General features: G+C 35.9%; 1 long non-coding RNA gene across 1 annotated transcript in view; it reads left to right on the top strand.

Annotated features, from left to right (window-relative positions):
• Positions 1-15,833, top strand: part of LOC309634319 — a 731,543-nt gene that overhangs the window by 11,349 nt on the left and 704,361 nt on the right. The window contains exon 2 of the long non-coding RNA XR_014247977.1: positions 30-4,490. This is a non-coding gene — a long non-coding RNA (uncharacterized lncRNA). The remainder of the gene's footprint in view (positions 1-29; positions 4,491-15,833) is intronic.

Raw genomic sequence — 15,833 nt, 5'->3', positions numbered from 1 at the left:
AAAGTCACTTACCAACTGTGTAAAGGTAGGCAATTGAGTATGGTAAATTGAAAGATTCCTTGCCAAGAGGGAAAATGAGAATAAGAATGTGTCTTTAAAGGAGCTAGACTGAGGACTGCTTAGTAGATCCAAACAAGAACAAAGAGCCCTTCTAGTTAATTGTTTGAATGACTAGAGGGACTTGGGAGCGTGCATTAGTTTACTACTGTGAAACAAAAGAGCCTAAAACTTAGCACTTTAAAAACAACAACAATCATTTATTATCTTATGGTTTCTGTGAATCAGGAATTCAGACAGGCACACCGTGGAGAGAGCTTATTTCTGCTCCACAGTATCTGGAGCTTTAGTTGGAAGACTTGAAGGCTGGCAATAGAGAGAAGTGGGAAAGGGAGAGAAACTGGAATCATCTAAAGGCTGGAGTGAGCCTAGAGTATCTGCTTCCAAGGTGGTTCACATGGCAGGCAGGTCGGAACCAGCACAGTGAATCCTCTCTAGCTGGGCCTCTCCACGGGGGCTCACTGAGTATCCTCAAAACGTGGGTCACTTGCAACAAATGATCCAAGAGGGAGAGCAAAGCAGAAGCTATCCTTTTAACTACTAGCCAGATTGCCACTCAGAAGCTATTCACCCTAGCCTCAGAAGTCAAATAGTGTAACTTCTGACACATTCTGTTATTATTATGGAAATCACTACCTCCACATTCAAGAGGAGGGAAATTAGCTTCACCTATAGATGGGAGGAATGCCAATGACTCTGTGGATATATCTTAAAAACTGTCACAGATGGGACCATGTCAAAGAAGGATTTGTGATTCTGTTTGTTATGCAGTGTGCAATGAAAAGCCCTTGTTGAACCTATAATATACTCAGCAAAATCTGCATTCTTTGATAAGTTGTGGGATTTTTTTTTTTTTTTTGGTGGGGGGTATCTAGATTCTATATGAGAAATGTAAAGATGTACAAAATCCTGCATAATATTGGACTCAAACTTCAGACAGAGTCACTCTAAGGTACAACTGACTTATGTGGTTGCCTTTCAGGATTCAGATTTTGCTATCATATCTAACCTCACCTCTCTTTGCTACTCACCTTACACTATAAGTAATTAAAGCTTCATGGTCAAAGAAGCAAACAAAATAAAACATGTTTTCCCTTTGTCATCTGGGCATTTGCACAGGCTGCTCTCTTTATACAGAATTCCCTCCCACTTTTTCCACCTGGTTAACTACAACTCATCCTTTAACCTTTATCCCAGATGGTAATTTCCTCCCATAACCCTTCCCTCTGTCTTAGGTCAGGTTCCCAGGTAAGCACACTCTGACATGGAAATTTGCATGTGGAGGTTTATTAGGAAGTGCTCTCAGGATCAAAATCTGAAAAAGTATGGGGAAAGCAGGATTGGATACAAACTGCGCAGTGATATCATTGTGTTAGAGGCCTCAGATAATTCTACAGAAACTTGCAATGGCCAGAGACTGATGCAAAGAGGACAGGTTTTCGTACCCTCCTACTCTACATTGAACTGCTCCAGGGAAGGACATATAAATTTGGAAAAGAAAGCTCCCTTTGGCCAAGGGCGATTCCGCAAAATGCTCTCAGCTGTGAGCTGTTGGTTGCCAACACTCCCAGCAGATTGCTGTCTCAGTCCTGATGGGTATATCTTGGTGGCACACCACGGCATCCATCGCTCCTTCCCTGCCTCTACCGATTCCGGTTACTTGTGCCTCCTTATAACACACTGTATTTCCCCTTCCTAGAACTCTTACACTATTTGTGATTGCTGGCTTATTTCATTTAATCATAAGCTTTCAAGACCATTCCCAGCATCTATACCAGACTCTTGTACATGAAGGTACTTGGTAAATATTGCTTAAATAAAAGTGGATGAGTGAAGCCATATTGGAGCTGAGATCGTGAGAGGAATAGGAGGAGTTCGCCAGCGAACAAGAAAGGGAGGGCACAGTAGGCAGAGGAGACAGTAGTCTCCTCTAGTTCCAGTGGCATGAAAGCAAGACATATTCAGAAAACCATAAATAAAATAGATCAGTGTGGCTGAAATAAAATGAGAAATGAAGAAACAGCAGACAAAAAGGTTGAAGAGTCAGGCGAGGGTCAGACAGGAATGGCCTTGTAAACTAGGTAAAAGGATTTATATTTATCCTGTAAAAACTCCACTGAAAATAGCTTTTCGAAAAAGTACCAGTTATCATATCTTCATAAATAATAAAACACAACTTGCGTTCCTTCTCTTTACCTATGTTTTTGCTCTATGCTCTCTATGCTATTAATATTCAACACATGCACAAACACAAGATCAGATGTAGGGCAATAGATGTCAATCCAGCACTACTCCATTTGAGTGGCAAACATACATAACAATATACCTTGTATTTTTCACGGACTTTAGTGAAATTATTTGGGTCAGTTCACACTGATATATGAACTTGTTATTCCAACCAAATGTCAATGTGATATTGGAATGCTAATTTATGTAAGCAGATTTGTGTCAATGTCACCCTGAAACAAAAGCACTTCTATTGCCATGCCAACAAAAATTGTCAAAACAACAAGAAAAACAATAACAAAACCTCCAAACCTGCTTCTGAACAAAAGTTCCTTGGCAGATATTTATTTGGATTAGGTGTTAGAAATTTGTCAACTGGACGCCATTTGATTAGCAATAACTTTAGGGATATTAAATTCAAACAAATTTTTTAAAAAATGTGATAAACCATTTGAATCTTATCCCCAAGGTATTTATTTGTATTAAAATAATTGCTATATGCACATAAAATTTGCATAAAAATATGATCAAAATGACAAATATTTGAGCAAATGCACAGCTTCCAGCAGAAATAAACCATGTTCAAGAAACAGAATATATTGTGATTTCCTTGTTGAATTTAAAAATGCAATCTTAGTAATGATTAAAAGTCAGAGCATTTTAGGGCTATAAAGGACTTTAAGGATAGTTCAATCCAACCCTTATTTTAAAGATGTGGAACTTGAGGCCTTGAAATACAAATTGTCTCGTTTAAGACCATGTAAGTTCATAGCAAATCTAGTTAGTTTTTGAATTCTGAATCTGAATCCAGTTGTCTTTACCTATTTCCACATTGTTTTCTAGCTTGCTTTTGTAAATAGTTAAGTAAATAAGGCCTCATTCCAAAGGACAGTTTGCTAGTTTTAGTTGGGTTATTTAAGCTGTAACCTATTTTAAAATAAAAATTATAGCAATTAGGCATTCCCACTCATGATGCAGTCATTGAAACAAAACTGCTAATCCATAGTTGACATGGGTTAATGTTAATTAGAATTTTGCCAGCTTTTGATATGATACATTTCATAGTGTGCCAAATAAAAAGTAGATTGATAATGCTAAGCATGCAAGTATGTTTTACAGGCATCTGACTTAATTTAATCAGGGTGCAGAAGCCATGAGACCTTTATTTAAATACAGAGATTTAAAACCCTCTTGCCTTCATTCCACAAAGCTTCAAACTATTCTGTAATGTTCTATTGTCATGCTTTTAAAAATTATGCCTGCTTAATCTAGGAATAAATAACTTCCTCTATCACAGGTCAAATTCACCTGGTTCTAAGGTCACTATCTTTTACTGTAACCATAATGTATGAAAAATGTTTAACTACAAATCAAACACCTAAGAGACAACTGAATGTAGTTGCGAATAAGTGTAAGTTATAGCTAGCAGAAGCAATGACCTCAAATTAGCATAAACAGCAGATTCCTGTATAATACCCATGGAACTTTGAGAGACTAAAGATCTATACATGACACACTAGCTTTGAAAAACACAAGGTAAAGGTTGAGATTGTTCCCTGGATTACACAATGTTTTAACCAAATGACATGTATAATGTCTGGTATTATTTAACATGCGTAGTACAGACCTGCTGTCATCCTCGTGGTGTGGGACCAGATGATATAAAAAGGCTAGTATTAGAAAAGGTTCTTAATGACGGTTTTAGGAGAAAATTAAGTTTCTAAAACTGTAGATTTGTTTTCAGTCCTTCTGAGTGGGAATGCCAACTGAAATATATGTGAAATGAATGGGAATTTTTGAAAGTGAGTGAACAAAATATGAATATGTGAGTGTTACATCTGAATGATTGTAGCAGCAGACTCACTGAAAATCTAGGTGAATGTGCACAGGCTGTCAGAGCCAAACATTCATTATACTGTATCAGGAATAATTTGTGTAAACTCTTTAATTGGTGAGCAGCTTCCTAATTCCTCATCTATCCAAGATTCTTGATGAAATAACCTATTATATTGGTATCTTCTATGTCAGAACTTTACTGATGAGGACTTAGAGACACAAAGACAAGTTATCAGGGTAGGACCCATGGTGATGGTGGTGGTGGTAGTAGTAGTAGTAGTAGTAGTAGTAGTTAGTAGCAGTAGTAGTAGTAGTGCTTTTGATACGTGGTGAAAGTGTATACTATTTTAATCTTCTTAAATGGATTTTGAGTTTTGAGTGATTGCTTTTACTTTCTGAGAAACAGCTTGCAATGTTTGGCTTGTTAAATCCAAAGAAAATTAAAGCAAAGAGCAAGGCTAAACTTTAAAGGAGATTTTTTTAATGAGGACGTTTGATAGTGTTTGTTCTTATTCACATTCAGTTATTTCAGCCTCCTTTTTCTTAGATCTTTCACTTAATATTTAGAATATCATGTAATAGTTATAGTCAGGTTTGAAAGGTCTTTAAATTTACTTGAAGCAAACAAATGCAATTCAGGCATTTGTTGCAGTTTGAAGTCGTTTACTCTGTGGTATGTGTGTGTATGTGTGTTTTAAATATCTTCTAGGTGTTCTATCCCTTAAGGCCATTGTATTCTGAAATTTCATCTCATTCTTGGAACCCATACTTGTTTTGATTAATGCTGAACACAGCACAGTTACTGGATACCTTAAGGACTTTTCTGTGTTCCCACTCATTTGTTCATTTAATTAAGAAACATTTATTGAGTGCTACTATGTATCAAGAACTGGTTTAGGAGATGAAAATTCCCTAGTTAATAAGACAGATCCTGCCCTCTTCGAATTAAGAGTCTAGTGGAGATCCAAAGAGGCAATTAAAACAAAGAGTGGCGAGATTTGTAATGTGGAAAGTACAGAGTATCATAAGGCTGCAGGATGTTGTCTAAATGAATCCTATATAATAAGATGGAGTTAGGCAGAGCAGCAAGGACTGAAGGGCTCCAAATTTTGAAGGGCCTAGAGGTGTGAGAGAGCATGGCCTGCTCTGATAAGTGAAAATGATAAATGTGCCTGGAAGATAGAGTGTGAAAGGGTAGTGATGAGAGGTATGGCCTGAGAGATGCAGGGGTCAGAGTGTGCTGTGGTATATTGAGACCTTTAAACTATTACAAATTTTAAACAGGTGATGGATAATCAGATTTAAATTTTAGGAAAAAAAAATTCTTGCTGTAGTTTCAAGACTGGATTAGAGGTGAGCAAATCTGAAGACAGGTAGAACCAGTTAGGAAGCTATTACAATAATCCAAGAGCAAAAAAGCTAATGGTCCATATTATGGACATAGGTGGAGGATAGAGAGATATGTAAGGTTGGAAAAGAGGGTTGAGAAATAGAATAGACAGACTTTTGTGATTGATTGAAACTGGAGAATGATATAATATGCAGACAAACCATTGTAGAGTTATCCCTGTGAAGGAGAGGAAAGAAAGTTGTAAAATTTGGGGGATCTGAAGGTCAAGAAAGTATTCTTGAGATAAAAGAAACTTAAGAATCTTACCCAGGGCTTCCCTGGTGGTGCAGTGGTTAAGAATCTGCCTGCCCATGCAGGGGACATGGGTTCGAGCCCTGGTCCGGGAAGATCCCACATGCCGCAGAGCAACTAAGCCCGTGCGCCACAACTACTGAGCCTGCACTCTAGAGCCCATGAGCCACAACTACTGAGCCCACGTGCCACAACTACTGAGCCCATGAGCCACAACTAGTGAAGCTCGTGCTCCTAGAGCCTGTGCTCCACAACAAGAGAAGCCACCACAATGAGAAGCCCACGCACTGCAACGAAGAGTAGCCCCCACTCACAGCAACTAGAGAAAACCCTTGCACAGCAATGAAGACCCAATGCAACCAAAAATAAATAAATTAAAAAAAAAAAAAAGAATCCTACCCAGATTGCTATCCCCAGGCTCAAATTGATTAGATGTATTTGGCTTATAATCAAGGACTGAATTGCTTTAAATTTTTATAAAATAATTAAAACCAACACTTGTGTTCAGAAACCAAATCAGTCCAATACTACAGATATTATTGTATTATAACCATCATTAATTCATAGTAACTCTAATTCTGGAGTGCTTATGGATATGACAAAATAATTATATAGAGGGCCACTAAAATTTTTTACAAATAGAAAAAAAAAACACAAAAACATGGTTATTTCACAGAATCTTGCTAAGTAAGAATCTTTAAGCAGAGCTACATTGAGCTGTAGAAGATGGAGCGAGAAGAGAGGTGGTGTCATGATTTTAATTTGACCTTTTCTAGCTGGCTTATTTCCCGAGGACCTTCTCTCAGTCTCCCCTTCCAATCTGTACCATATCACTTTTCACTCTGGTGTTGATGCTTTTCCTCCTGTCTTGACTACTCTTAACTCTGTATCTATATTACAGAGTTCTTCCATTTAAGCCATTCAGGTGACTAGGCTGGTAGGTTTTCCTGAGCACACAGTGTTTGGCTGACTGCCTTCTGAGGGCAGCCAGTACCTGTGATCTGTGATCTGTGAAGGTTACCTAGATGCCTCCAGTGGCCTCAAACTTCGATTATTTTGCCTAACTGAATTAAGTCACTTTACAGAAAAGCCTTAATACATATTTTTAGCCTTACCTCACATTCCTCCCTGTTCAGAATTGCTTTCCTAAGCTCCACGTTCTTTACCCATGGCTTTGCTTGCATTTTTTTTTCCATATTCTAAAATTTGTCAATTCTATATTGAATTGAAATTGAAATCTTACTGATTTTTCAAGAGAAATATCAACTGTAATACCTCCAGGAAAGCTTTCCTGATCTCATCAATTAAAAGATTAAAAAATCAAAGGTAATTAGCCCTTGAGCAAATAGTTATCATATGCACATATATCTCTAAGTTAAATCCACAGTAATGCATTTCACTCAGACTCTGGAGGTCCAAATGCATCAAAATGTATTTAAGAGCATTCAAAGCATTTATAGTGATGAATCTTGCTTTTAAACACAGCTTTCCACTTAACTCCGTTTTTTTGGTGCTTGTAGGTTACAACTACAGTTGAAAGGGTGTGAAAAGGTTGTGCTGTTTTAAACACATTTCATTGTCCTAATACCTCACAAGTATTCCTGCCCTTTCTGCCTACTCCCCATGGATTATATTTCCTTTTTATTCATTCAAGTACTTATTATGCACTCCCAGTTACTAATCTCACACACACATAGATTTATGAGGTCTTTCTATAGTAAAAGAGAACCCAACTCACATTTAAGAGGCACCAATTTTGAGCCTGCTTTAAATTCAGACAACGCTTGAACCAGTCTGAGAAAACATATAATTCATCTGTTACATGTCTTTCACGAATACAAATCTTCTTACCCAGTGAACCAGTTTTAAAATCAGAAATTTTAAAAGTTCTGATTCTCCAATGATTGGTTGGATTGATCCAAAGATACTATTGGAGATGCTTGTTAAAAATGTTCACATCACAATAAGTAGAATTAAACTGATATATTTCTTCAATGATGTTACCAGAGTTTTGGTTTTGGTGTTTGGTTTTTACTATTGTTCGTTGGGCTTTACATTTATTCATCTATTTATTCCTTCTAGATCTCCTACTCGTTCTGTTGGTTTCAGTGCCAACCAAAGGAGGAAGCAGGGGAGATGTTGCTCTCATCAAGAATAGCACAGCCTGTCATTGAATTATCCTGACCACATGTCCTGTCCACAAACTGGTGTTCTTTCTAGCTAACCTCAACAATGGCATTCTGACTGCTCCACATCATTAACTACTGAACTTTCCTCCCAAATAGTTCAGCACTTCATCCTTATCACGGTGATTTATCCCTGAGGATTGTCTTAGTAACATTTTTATCCAGAGTCCCTACAGATGCCCTTATTTCTATGAACTGGTTTGGCATGATTTAATTAGGACTGCATCGATAAGTTGTAGGTGAGCTATGCAAACATGATCTTCAGTTTAGCTGATACTTGGTCATACTGAGTATTTTGCATTTGATGAAATTTCTGATATATGCTTTCAGTGAAAAGAAAACAGCACCTGTAGTTGAAAGTGTTATTTTCTTTAATGTACAGATACGGTCTCGAGATGAATAGCCCAGGGTCTTAGCTTTTTTGATGAGACTTTACATTATATGACTATAGGAGATCATAGTTTTAAAAGCCTATTTGATCATACAGAAGTTTTATATTTTTTTTCCATGACTAAAATGGGGGAAATAAGCTTTTTACAAAGTTAAGGGATAACTGGCTCTTCTAATTTTGTTAATCTGAGCAGAACCAACACTAAACTCACTTTCTAGCTTGCATATTAAGAAATTGCTACACCTGATCTTAAACTGGATCTCCGACAAATTTATATCTTCTGTCAAAGCATATGCTTTCTGATGATTTTTTAATCTTTATTTATTCTCTGTAACCTAATGTAAAGTTAATTGTTTCTTGGGACTTAAACGACAGATTGATGGGGCTTTATCTAGAAGTACTGAAAAATAAGAAGATTTCTTATTGAATCTCCATGTCAACATTAATAGAGAAAGTCTTCATGAAAGCTATATATAAACAGAATCTGAGGGCTAAATGGTGGTGGCAAATAGGGAAAATTCAAAGAAATGTTACTCCTGTCATATTCCTGTGGTCAGAGTTTGTATTACCTGTATACTACTATTTTTTAACTTTTATTTTTTTAAAGAAGAATTCTTATGATATAGAGTAGTGTTTTTCAAACTTTAGTGTGCCAAAGAATCACCCAGGATGCTTATTAAAATATATAATAAGTATATATATATATATATATATATATATATATATAAAGTTTATATACCTTTATTTAAAACTTCTTTTACTGGGCTCAGGAATGTATGTTTAAATATAATTCAGTTGATAATTTGGGGTGCAATATAGAGAAAAGGCTGTCCCGAGCCTTTGAATCAGGATTCATATAGTGGGAGGCCCAGGGGGGACAGGTTTGCTCTCTGATAGGCACTAAATCATGAATTTCCTAGAGTTGTGCTTTGTTCTTCAACTCTATAGGTCATTCATGTATTTAGTGGAACTTCCTTAAAGAATCTAGTGAAAAACTTAGTATTATTTCTCAGTGTTTTGATGAGATTTTATCCCTTTCTGTGTCTTCATTGGTATATTTTTTGGAAATTTGGGGAAAACTGAGTCAAGGATGGCTAATCAGATGCTATTTTAATCAGATTCTCATCTCTGTTCCTTTGAAGGTTCTTTCAAGATCACCTTAGGTAAAAACACGACTTATAAGCTGAGCAGAGTGTTAATGAAGGTCTTTTGCACCTCTTTATAAAGTTGCAGCAAATCATTCAACTCTTTTCTGAAGGTCAAGCTTCGTGCTGAGGAAATGATTGATTTCCACTGCTTCATCAGGGGAGGTTTGAAGCCTGGAATAAGGAATCGCTCAAGCTAAGTGTTTTGGAGTCAGCCTCATATCTATTCCCATAACTTTCTTTTACACCACATCATCATTCAGTGATGCCAGCCATGCTTTGAAGCACTTCTCTGATGATTCCTGAGAGCAAGTGTCTAGTAGGTAAGGGATTTGAACTGACTTAAAGCACAACCCCGAAGTTATGTGAATGTTTCAATGTTTTAATCTGTTGCCGCTGAAGAAAAAGCTTAAACACTAAATGTGGCTTCATTCCATAGTTTCTAGTATGTTTAATCAAGAGTGCATTGATTAATTTATTCATAAATCATTTAATTTTTGTTAAGGCAAAAATTCTTTAAGTGTGAATTGAGGATCATTTATTAATTAAATCTGCTATATGGTTAAGCAGATACCCTTCTTTGGTAGCTCTTAAATGCTTTGACCATCTTGTGGTCTATAAATTGAAGGAATAAAATCTTGCTTGAAAGAAACAAGATCTCAAACGTAAGATAAGCATAGCATGACAATAAGTGAATAAGAGCATTGTACAGATTTAGCAAAACTTTTGGTGCAACTTGTCTGTTAAATCATGTTCAACTTAATAAATTAAACATATTTTAATTATATATTCAACTAGGTAAAGATATTTGTTTTTTTAAAAATTTAACTCAAGGAGTGGGAGATTAATTTCCTTTCCTCACAAAAGAAAAATGTTTAGAATTCTAGAGAATTATAGGATTTTTCTTAAAGTCTATTGAAGCATTAACTCCAAAAATAGAGTTTTGCTGCTTTAAAACTATTCCTCCCACCCCCTGCACACACCTTTCAAATCAATATACAATCAACAAGGAGTTTTATAATAGACCAATCTCATCAGTGTTGAAGACCTATTCAGGAAAATAACACGTATTCTTAATTATCTTCACAAGTATTCAGTATTCTTTCATGCAGCAGCAAGATATGTTGATGTTTCCTCCTCTACTTCACATTTTTTTTGCACTTGCTAACAATTTCAAGTCACCACTTCCCTCCTAGAAATTTTGGAACATTGATGCCTCCTGAAGTTTTAATGAACTCTATACATCTATTTTTCTAGTTGCAGATTATATGTATACTAAGTGGAATTTTCAGTCTATTACTTTATCCAAATATTTTCTACCTCTTGCCATTTTCTGTTTATATCATTGAGACATACATAGATGCACTTTTATTTTATTACTTATAATATTAGATCTAAAATCTTTATTGTATGACATAATTTTATTAATCCCACATAGCTTTCTAAAAGCATTATTCTCTTTATTGCAAACAATCTAGTCAGAGATTCTCTTTCTCATAGATATACATATGAGGAAAATATGTGTGTATATATTTTAAGGGTATCATACTTGGCAATTTCTATGTCTTCATCTCCCATTGTCTGGCTCACATGCCTGGAGACAGTCATTTATAAACATGTTATTTTAAAAAATTTAGATCACATATATGATTGTACATTGTTGAGAAATATATAGCATCAATATATAATATTTGCATTTAATGAAGGGAATGGTGCAGTCATAAGTATATTTTGTTAATGTTGTAAATTAATAGAAATGTATACATTCATAACAAAAAAGATGGGAAAGATTTATACCAACATCTCCAGATGGAGAGAATACAGATCACTATTAATTTCTTAATTATGTTTACATATCTTTAAAAAAATTTCTACCATGGGCGTGTGTGACTTTTATAATAAGCCAGCACTCTGAGGATGTAGCTGCTCTTCTATATTTGTGCTTATTCTGGGCACTAATATCAAGAATGGTCCAGAGAATCCAGAAATTCAGTATTTCAAAGTATTCTTGGATTCTTTATTTGGGATCATTATAAAGACCACAAAAGGATCATTAGAGGATGAATTTTAAAACATTAAAAACTATACACACTTTTGATAGTATTAACCTATGAAATAGATGACTAAAAGACATATGAAAGATATTAATATCTGTCTGCAGCACCTCCCCTCTGACAAATTGGTGATAATACATCACCTGTATGCTGCATATGGAGTAGTTTTTGTTCATTCTGGAAACTGTATCTTTAACATATGCCTTATCTCTAAGTGTCTTGCTTGTCACATCAGCAGCCAAAAGAGTTTTTGGACATTGTTAAAGCAAAATATTAAGGTACGATATAGTAAATAAATTGCTTTCTAGAAAAGGACTCACTTCCCTGTAAATTGCTTGGCATATTCTCTCTGCTTGCATTTCAAATTAATAGAAATGGCTGAGTGATACTGCAGCTCTCTTTATAACATGCATGCTTATATCATTATGAGTTATTTCTTGGAATCTGAACATCATATGTAGCATTATGGTATTTTCTGTCTTTTTGACAGCAGCAGCTTGAATGTTTATTTACTTCATGCTCAATATTGTGTGGGCTACCTGAGCACCACATGACTACACATAAAAAAAAATTGTTTTTGTGGAATAGGGAGTTCATTGCTTTTTAGCTTTCTCTTTCACAGAAAACTTTTTCAACTAAAACAAGATTTTTATTCACTTATGTAGTACTTTTTATTTATTCATCTTTTGAGTTATTATATTGATAGGGCCTTAAAGAAACATTTGGAATGAACTATGGCTAGCCTTAGTGCTTTAAAATGTATTCTAAGGACACTCCTGTATCTTTCAAACCTATTTTCCAGTATAGCCTATATTTTTGGCATCTGGGCTGCTGGAGGGTTTTCCACTGCAGAACTGAGTATTTACACTGTATAATTTCTGCTATTATTTTTCAAGGGGATATATGTAACTAGTTATGGGTTGAGTAATATAAATATGTACCAGGGGAACCTGATTCTGTTTGGCTGAAATTTTTATTTTTTTAATTTTTTGTCCCACTGAACTTATCTGGAGCTATAGTACTGTACGATCTAGTTCCATGAAGAGGGTATAATTGCAGGAAGATGTGTAACTGTGTGGTTACAGAAGCATGACACAAGTAGATTCTTTTCTATGGTGTAACTTATAGATTGCATATCTGTGGATTCACTTGGATGCTCAGTGGGTTGAAATTGATTATTATGTGAGAGAGGCTGTTATGGGAATGGATAGGGTGACTTGGGTCATATGTTCTTGAAAAAAGCCAACTTCTAAGCCTTGGGATTTAGAAGTCCGTTATATCCTGCTGTGATACCAATGTGCGTCATGGGTAAATGCAATCTTCTAACATTCTAAAAGCAGATTGATCTTTGTCTTTTAAATGTCTCCTGGGGCTTCCAGGCTATGAGGAGAGATCTGAAGGGCAACAACAATATATTTTCATGAGGGAGAGTGAATGTGACTGATTGCTAGCACACCACAGACAGAAGAACAAAGGTGAAATTGAAAGTGACTCAGAGGTACACCCCATTTCATAAGTCTGTCTGCAGAACAATGACTCGTTTAGTCAGTAACTCAGACTGCCTCACATTTACTCTATTTAAAAGTCTTACTGTTAAGGACAATGTATACATAGATGAATCCACATATATTTTTAATTTCCAATATGAGAACTCATGGTTGAGAAAAGATTAAGGTACACGCTAGTGTGTGAACAACTGGAGGGGATTCAAATTTACCACAAACTGACATTTCAAGCAAGTCATGGAAACTCCCTAGGTCTTTCTTACCTCTAAAAAATGTGCTAGAAAATTTAAGGAGAAATCAGACAGTCTTTTTCAAATGGTTGTGAGTGTGCGCATATGTTTTACTTTACAATACTGAGAAATTACTTAACAAAGCAAAATGTAAGAAAACTCATTCTAAAATGGAGATGTTGTTTAGAGATGTTAATGTGTATATATACATATAAATGTGTGTCATGAATTGATAAACGCATATTAATATTTCACTTTCAAGGACAAATGTCATAGTTTTATTATTCACATAGGCCTACATTTAGATAAAATGTTGTTTTAAAATATCCTTTGGGGGACTTCCCTGGTGGCGCAGTGGTTAAGAATCCACCTGCCAATGCAGGGGACACAGGTTCGATCCCTGGTCCAGGAAGATCCCACATGCCGCAGAGCAACTAAGCCCACGTGCCACAACTACTGAGACCGCATGCTGCAACTACTGAAGCCCACACACCTAGAGCCCGTGCTCTGCAACAAGAGAAGCCACCGCAATGAGAAGCCCACGCACTACAATGAAGAGTAGCCCCCACTTGCCACAACTAGGGAAAGCCCACGCACAGCAACGAAGACCCAACGCAGCCAAAAATTAATTAATTAATTAATTAAGTTTTTTTAAAGTTGGAAAAGATAACTTTATAAAAAATATATCCTTTGAACAGAACAGTTATGTGTTTCTATGCCATGTAAGGCCTTATGACAAGTAGTACAAGAGTATTCACCACAGTTTGCTACAAATAATTGTATCTCTCTTTGTGTGCATCAGTCACTACCCAATTACTTGACAATTATCATTCATCTAAAATAATAACACTGCCTCCAAAAATCAATTTTATTCATCCCATTTCCAGACAAACATTTTCTATGTTACTAGCTCATCTAGTTTATTACACCGCTCACCTTATTCCCACATCTCCTTCTGCTTAACATTGTATTTCTCTGCAACTCTTAACAGCAAACCTTACTCAAAGAGTTGAATAGACACCTTTTCATTTCACAACTTTCCTTAAACCACTCCAATGTAGCAAAAGTCATTGAAAAGGGTAAAGTAATAGAACTTAACTTGTAGAGTTGTTGTGAATATTGAGTCAATACACTAAACTAATACACTTAGAGGAGATCTTGGTCCATAGTGAGGCCTCATGAAATGTTAGCTACCATAATTATCATTATTGTAATCAGTATCACTATTTTACTTATCAGGACTATTTTGTGAGTAAAGATCTCCATGCTGGCCTGGACTCATTAATGAATAAAGACCATCTTTTATTTATGTTTGCAGCTCCAGTACTGAGCACATTCCCTGGAAGATAGTATAAATTCACTACTATGATACCAATAGTTCTTCAAATATTCATTTTTTTATATTAGCACATGATGCTTATTCATTTGTTAAATGTTATATTATTTCCATAAAATGGAGTTATTTAAATCAGACCAAAATATAGGGTCTTACAAGATCATGAAGAATATTTTTGTGACTGAATCCATTCATAAAATGTAAAGAAATGCATTTGGGTAGGAAATCTTTAGTAGCTATTCAGATAGTTTTCAAGGATGGTACAACTCTAGAAATATGCTTAACTCTAGCATCCTGTTGACACATTTATTGAATACCTGTAAGTCAAAACTATACTAAGGACTGAGAAATAATGGTGAATAATGCTTAATACTGACTTATAAACAGTTTATCTTGAATTATAGAAGAAGAGAATATAAGCAGACAATTACAACAAAGTGTGGTGAATGCAGGGTGCTTTGGATTCACATAAGGTATCAATTGATGATTATGGGATTTCTTGGTAAAAGTGGGAATTTGGGTAGAGAATTCTTGGCAGAAGCAGCAGCATAGACAAGGATTTAGAGATCAGAGAGAATATTTTGAGAGGGAGACTACTTATGGATTTTCACATTTAGAATCTGAAGAGAGTAAGTAGGGAATAATGAGGGATGAAGATGGAGAACAAAATGCTTCAATGACAAGGGTCATGGATGCCATGCTGAGGAATTCCAAACTTATCCTGAGGCCAGTGGAGGAGTTGGATCAAGTAGCAATAATAAGATTGCTGCATTATAAAGAATGCTCTGATAGCAATGTGGGGGATAAATGGAAGGAGGTGAGACTGGAGGCAGAGGAGTTAGGAAGCTGTTGCAGTGATCCAAGTGACAGTTGATGGTTACCTGAAATAAGGTAGCAGCGGCGGAGGCAGAGATAAAAGAATGGATGTGAGAAGTATCAAGAAGTGTCAAGTATTGTGGCAGGTATTCATACGAATATTATTGGCTGAGAAACTCAGGAACTGTAGGAGATTAAAAATGTTCTGGCCATTTTAATAAGTTTTACCAGTTGCCAGAGCTGAGGGGAGAGGGAAATCACTTTCCTTTCTTAAGTGACAATGTGACAAATGGGAACTGAATAGCAAACTGCATGTTTACGATTGTGACTGCTTAAGGTAATGCCTGCTTAAGCCGTTAATATTACAGACACCAAAGCAGGGTGAGTGCAGATTGCAGGTGGCATATGG

The sequence above is a fragment of the Balaenoptera borealis genome (genome assembly GCF_965194805.1).
Source record: "Balaenoptera borealis genome assembly, chromosome: 8".
Classification (NCBI taxonomy): domain Eukaryota; kingdom Metazoa; phylum Chordata; class Mammalia; order Artiodactyla; family Balaenopteridae; genus Balaenoptera; species Balaenoptera borealis.
This window is presented reverse-complemented; position numbering and strand designations above follow the sequence as displayed.